A 6846-nucleotide genomic window follows, 5' to 3' on the forward strand; every position below is an offset into this window, starting at 1 on the left:
TTTTCGCTATAAGTAATTTTTCAAAAATGGGCCATTTTCGCTTCGATAATACCCTAGATTCTAATAAAAACAAGGCTTAGGTTCGAGTTGTGTGAAAAACTTCAGATAAACCTCTTTAATAATAAATAATCAAATCGGATGCCTCTTGGGCGGAAGGGTGTGCTGCTAGGCTTTGAAATTTAATTGAATCAGCTTTTTTCGCTACAAGTAATTTTTCAAAAATGGGCCATTTTCGCTTCGATAATACCCTAGATTCTAATAAAAACAAGGCTTAGGTTCGAGTTGTGTGAAAAACTTCAGATAAACCTCTTTAATAATAAATAATCAAATCGGATGCCTCTTGGGCGGAAGGGTGTGCTGCTAGGCTTTGAAATTTGATTGAATCAGCTTTTTTCGCTATAAGTAATTTTTCAAAAATGGGCCATTTTCGCTTCGATAATACCCTAGATTCTAATAAAAACAAGGCTTAGGTTCGAGTTGTGTGAAAAACTTCAGATAAACCTCTTTAATAATAAATAATCAAATCGGATGCCTCTTGGGCGGAAGGGTGTGCTGCTAGGCTTTGAAATTTGATTGAATCAGCTTTTTTCGCTACAAGTAATTTTTCAAAAATGGGCCATTTTCGCTTCGATAATACCCTAGATTCTAATAAAAACAAGGCTTAGGTTCGAGTTGTGTGAAAAACTTCAGATAAACCTCTTTAATAATAAACAATCAAATCGGATGCCTCTTGGGCGGAAGGGTGTGCTGCTAGGCTTTGAAATTTGATTGAATCAGCTTTTTTCGCTATAAGTAATTTTTCAAAAATGGGCCATTTTCGCTTCGATAATACCCTAGATTCTAATAAAAACAAGGCTTAGGTTCGAGTTGTGTGAAAAACTTCAGATAAACCTCTTTAATAATAAATAATCAAATCGGATGCCTCTTGGGCGGAAGGGTGTGCTGCTAGGCTTTGAAATTTGATTGAATCAGCTTTTTTCGCTACAAGTAATTTTTCAAAAATGGGCCATTTTCGCTTCGATAATACCCTAGATTCTAATAAAAACAAGGCTTAGGTTCGAGTTGTGTGAAAAACTTCAGATAAACCTCTTTAATAATAAATAATCAAATCGGATGCCTCTTGGGCGGAAGGGTGTGCTGCTAGGCTTTGAAATTTGATTGAATCAGCTTTTTTCGCTACAAGTAATTTTTCAAAAATGGGCCATTTTCGCTTCGATAATACCCTAGATTCTAATAAAAACAAGGCTTAGGTTCGAGTTGTGTGAAAAACTTCAGATAAACCTCTTTAATAATAAATAATCAAATCGGATGCCTCTTGGGCGGAAGGGTGTGCTGCTAGGCTTTGAAATTTGATTGAATCAGCTTTTTTCGCTATAAGTAATTTTTCAAAAATGGGCCATTTTCGCTTCGATAATACCCTAGATTCTAATAAAAACAAGGCTTAGGTTCGAGTTGTGTGAAAAACTTCAGATAAACCTCTTTAATAATAAATAATCAAATCGGATGCCTCTTGGGCGGAAGGGTGTGCTGCTAGGCTTTGAAATTTGGCTAAATCAGCCTTTTTCGCTATACGTAATTTTTCAAAAATGGGCCATTTTCGCTTCGATAATACCCTAGATTCTAATAAAAACAAGGCTTAGGTTCGAGTTGTGTGAAAAACTTCAGATAAACATCTTTAATAATAAATAATCAAATCGGATGCCTCTTAGGCGGAAGGGTGTGCTGCTAGGCTTTGAAATTTGGCTAAATCAGCTTTTTTGGCTATACGTAATTTTTCAAAAATGGGCCATTTTCGCTTCGATAATACCCTAGATTCTAATAAAAACAAGGCTTAGGTTCGAGTTGTGTGAAAAACTTCAGATAAACCTCTTTAATAATAAATAATCAAATCGGATGCCTCTTGGGCGGAAGGGTGTGCTGCTAGGCTTTGAAATTTGATTGAATCAGCTTTTTTCGCTACAAGTAATTTTTCAAAAATGGGCCATTTTCGCTTCGATAATACCCTAGATTCTAATAAAAACAAGGCTTAGGTTCGAGTTGTGTGAAAAACTTCAGATAAACCTCTTTAATAATAAATAATCAAATCGGATGCCTCTTAGGCGGAAGGGTGTGCTGCTAGGCTTTGAAATTTGGCTAAATCAGCTTTTTTCGCTATAAGTAATTTTTCCAAATAAGGCCATTTTCGCTTCGATAATACCCTAGATTCTAATAAAAACAAGGCTTAGGTTCAAGATGTGTGAAAAACTTCAGATAAACATCTTTAATAATAAATAATCAAATCGGATGCCTCTTGGGCGGAAGGGTGTGCTGCTAGGCTTTGAAATTTGGCTAAATCAGCCTTTTTCGCTATACGTAATTTTTCAAAAATGGGCCATTTTCGCTTCGATAATACCCTAGATTCTAATAAAAACAAGGCTTAGGTTCGAGTTGTGTGAAAAACTTCAGATAAACATCTTTAATAATAAATAATCAAATCGGATGCCTCTTGGGCGGAAGGGTGTGCTGCTAGGCTTTGAAATTTGGCTAAATCAGCTTTTTTCGCTATACGTAATTTTTCAAAAATGGGCCATTTTCGCTTCGATAATACCCTAGATTCTAATAAAAACAAGGCTTAGGTTCGAGTTGTGTGAAAAACTTCAGATAAACATCTTTAATAATAAATAATCAAATCGGATGCCTCTTGGGCGGAAGGGTGTGCTGCTAGGGTTTGAAATTTGATTGAATCAGCTTTTTTCGCTATAAGTAATTTTTCCAAAATGGGCAATTTTCGCTTCGATAATACCCTAGATTCTAATAAAAACAAGGCTTAGGTTCGAGTTGTGTGAAAAACTTCAGATAAACATCTTTAATAATAAATAATCAAATCGGATGCCTCTTGGGCGGAAGGGTGTGCTGCTAGGCTTTGAAATTTGGCTAAATCAGCTTTTTTGGCTATACGTAATTTTTCAAAAATGGGCCATTTTCGCTTCGATAATACCCTAGATTCTAATAAAAACAAGGCTTAGGTTCGATTTGTGTGAAAAACTTCAGATAAACCTCTTTAATAATAAATAATCAAATCGGATGCCTCTTGGGCGGAAGGGTGTGCTGCTAGGCTTTGAAATTTGATTGAATCAGCTTTTTCCGCTATAAGTAATTTTTCAAAAATGGGCCATTTTCGCTTCGATAATACCCTAGATTCTAATAAAAATAAGGCTTAGCTTCGAGTTGTGTGAAAAACTTCAGATAAACATCTTTAATAATAAATAATCAAATCGGATGCCTCTTGGGCGGAAGGGTGTGCTGCTAGGCTTTGAAATTTGGCTAAATCAGCTTTTTTCGCTATAAGTAATTTTTCCAAATAAGGCCATTTTCGCTTCGATAATACCCTAGATTCTAATAAAAACAAGGCTTAGGTTCGAACTGTGTGAAAAACTTCAGATAAACACCTTTAATAATAAATAATCAAATCGGATGCCTCTTGGGCGGAAGGGTGTGCTGCTAGGCTTTGAAATTTGATTGAATCAGCTTTTTTCGCTATAAGTAATTTTTCCAAATAAGGCCATTTTCGCTTCGATAATACCCTAGATTCTAATAAAAACAAGGCTTAGGTTCGAACTGTGTGAAAAACTTCAGATAAACACCTTTAATAATAAATAATCAAATCGGATGCCTCTTGGGCGGAAGGGTGTGCTGCTAGGCTTTGAAATTTGATTGAATCAGCTTTTTTCGCTATAAGTAATTTTTCCAAATAAGGCCATTTTCGCTTCGATAATACCCTAGATTCTAATAAAAACAAGGCTTAGGTTCGAACTGTGTGAAAAACTTCAGATAAACATCTTTAATAATAAATAATCAAATCGGATGCCTCTTGGGCGGAAGAGTGTGCTGCTAGGCTTTCAAATTTGGCTAAATCAGATTTTTTCGCTATAAGTATTTTGAAATAAGGGCATTTTGTCTGTGATAATACTCGAATTTCTAAAATTTTGCAGGGATTGTTTCGAGTTGTATGAAAAACTTAAGGTAACCCTCTTAATTATTGAATAGTTGAATCTCGTGCCTCTTGGGCGGAATGGCTTTGTATTAGGATTTGAAAATGGTAATTTTACCCTCTTTTTGGCTGCTTGGATTTGTAAATGGTAATCTTTACCATTTTTTGACATATGTGATTTTAACAAATGAATCCATTTTCGCTGTGAGAATACTCTAAATTCTAAAATTCGAAAAGCTTTGTCCAAGTTGCGAGAAATACTTCAGTTAGCCCTTTTTTCTATTAAATATTGAAACTTGACTACTATTGAGCGGAAGGGCATGCTGCTTGGATATTATACGTCATACGACGTAAAATAAACCAACTTTTGAATTCACGTAATCGAGACATATTGAAATAACAATAACTCCTTTATGCTCTGATTACTGCCTATATACCACAAAATGCATGTGAAAATTCTGAAATAACCAAGATATAATAATGAAATTCAACCATTGTTACGTCATACAATACACAATTTCCTACGAAGTAATAACTCGTGTACGGCAATCAAATTTTTTAATAATTTACTAGGCTTTGAAGCATTCTAAGTCATTCATTTGTCCATCTCATTGTTGGATTAACACTTGAGGAAAATAAGCACATGCAAATGGGGAACCGCGTAAATTTTCATAGACGATTTTCCAACGGTATCTTAGTGTTTAGTAAATTAAGTCTAGATCAGCACTTCTTAACCTGGGGTAAATTTACCCCTGGGGGTAAATTTCTTCGTTCTTGGGGGTAAATTTGGTTATTGTAAAAAATGATTATGAACATACATAAACCACGGCTCGTTATGTTGCGATAAATCAGTGTTATCGTATTATTAACAGTAGTCTTATATTTCAAACGAAACCGAAAACCAACACCTTCAATTAAGTGGTGTTCTTTGTTATTTTAACCATACCATTAAATGTTGTCCCCAAAATAGCACACTAAAAGTTGTTGAAACAAAATGCTACTAAAAATAGCACAGAAATTCTCAGGGATTGGAGGAAAGACGGTTCTTTTAACGAGCGCGTAATCGCGACCACTGTTTCAACAGTGAATGAGATTTTTAGATTTCGATCCCCTCCCCCCTTTCTTTAAAATCTTGGCTGCGCCCCTGATCAGGACGAATATTTAGATTTTGAGTTTACGTATACGTATCTTCTGTGCATGGAAATCTTTTCAAATAGTATCATGAAACCTGTCCAACTAAAACAGCACTTAGCATGATTAAGTAAAAACCGGTCCTTTTTTCAATACAGAAGCGAATATGGATTAAAAAAGAGAGTAAAAAAAGGCTTCGCGTCTACAGTTAGGGCCCTTTATACTTTACTTGATAACTTTTAATTAATGATGTTTTAGGGGTAAATTTTGTAATCCTGTTTGATGAAGGGGTAAAATATGCAAAAAAGGTTAAGAACCACTGGTCTAGATGGTCATATGATTTAGACCTCAACATTGGATCGGTTGAAATTAATAATTTCTCTCCTTGGAGTGCCATCTAACACCCCCGTATAAAGGTTTGCGGTCATGAGAACTATTACCCCAAAATGTCATGTAAAAGAATCATAACTTTTAATTAGTAGTAAATACTTAAACATATACAGATGACATGGAAGACTAGTTTCATTATTTTTGTTTTATTTTTTTTATAACACATATGAATACGTAATCCAACATTTTGTCAACGGATCTTTCCTGTTCCCATTTTATCAGGCGAGTATATAAACTTTTCGCCAATGTAATTTAACAAATGAAACGCCAAAGTCGATCGAACCGCCGGGATGATCTCCACTCATTCGCAAGTTGCCGTAAATATATTTGAATTTACTGCTTATCGCAATGTATTTCTTCTGTATCTGTAAACTAAGTGTTATTCCCAGTGTGGAATTTAGGACTCGCCCATGATTTACACCAACGCCCTTCAATAAGCACAAAACTGCAATATCGCGCTTCAATGAGCACAAAAACGAGATTTAACGCACCGCTGCGCAAAATTAGAAGAAGGTTTGCTACTAGCTTCACAGTGGTCAGAAAATACACAATAAACCGTTCCGCCTGGGTGATTAGTGTTGATATTGATGTTGCGGTATTTTATTTGCAGCGGTCGAAAAATTTGGGTCAAAGACTCAATCAAACCGTAAATATATACTACTACGATCAAACACATCAATTTTTGATCTCGTAAATAAAAAAATAACAATATGTAACATTGAAATACTTATTGGAAGCTAGCAACATTTTTAATTTATTGGTGCAACTGGCGGTATCGCGCTTATTCGCGGGTAGGGGCGCGCAACGGTCGGTAACAACAAGAACACTTTTTTTCCATGGTTGTTAAGATTTTTCATTAACAGTAGCGGCCATCGCTAGCAAAATTCCGGACAAATGTTCAAAGAATTGTACCGGATGTCATACCAGGGTGTGTCTGGAATCGTACAATAAAGATTAGAATTTCAAAATCTTATTAAATTTTTATTTTTACAATATTTATCGTAGAATTCACAGCTAACATAAAATATGATACCAACCAATCTTACTACTGTGAAAAATTGTAGAAATATTCAGCGAATTATCGAATTTTTTGCATTTCGAATATTTACAATTTTGTCAAAATTGCATTTATTTACGAGATATTTCGATATTTTTCAGTCATGGAGACAAAAATTTCATTTCACCATTGAATAGAAAACTGAAATGTAAGCTTATAGCAATAAAAAAAAATTGGTGGAAGCCTGCGATTTTTTAAACTTTTTTTGGTTCGAATATTGGCAGTTTTGTGATAATTGAAAAATTTTGGTACAGTTTTCAAATCAGCTTTTCCGGTCCCAGGGTCAATAATCTAAATT

The 6846-nt window shown here is 34.9% G+C and overlaps 1 protein-coding gene across 7 annotated transcripts in view; it reads right to left on the bottom strand.

Moving 5' to 3' along the window:
- Positions 1-6577, bottom strand: part of LOC120345502 (coiled-coil domain-containing protein 57-like) — a 56476-nt gene extending 49899 nt beyond the window's left edge. For 2 of the 7 annotated variants that reach the window (XM_078110847.1, XM_078110844.1), the window contains exon 1: positions 6041-6568. The gene's annotated coding sequence lies outside the window, so the exon portion shown is untranslated. Of the gene's footprint in view, positions 1-6040 lie in introns of all 7 variants that reach the window. The other 5 variants (XM_078110867.1, XM_078110863.1, XM_078110841.1 and 2 more) reach the window with 4 other exon arrangements.
- Positions 6578-6846: the final 269 nt, after the last annotated feature.

This window comes from Styela clava, chromosome 1 (assembly GCF_964204865.1).
Source record: "Styela clava chromosome 1, kaStyClav1.hap1.2, whole genome shotgun sequence".
Classification (NCBI taxonomy): Eukaryota; Metazoa; Chordata; class Ascidiacea; order Stolidobranchia; family Styelidae; genus Styela; species Styela clava.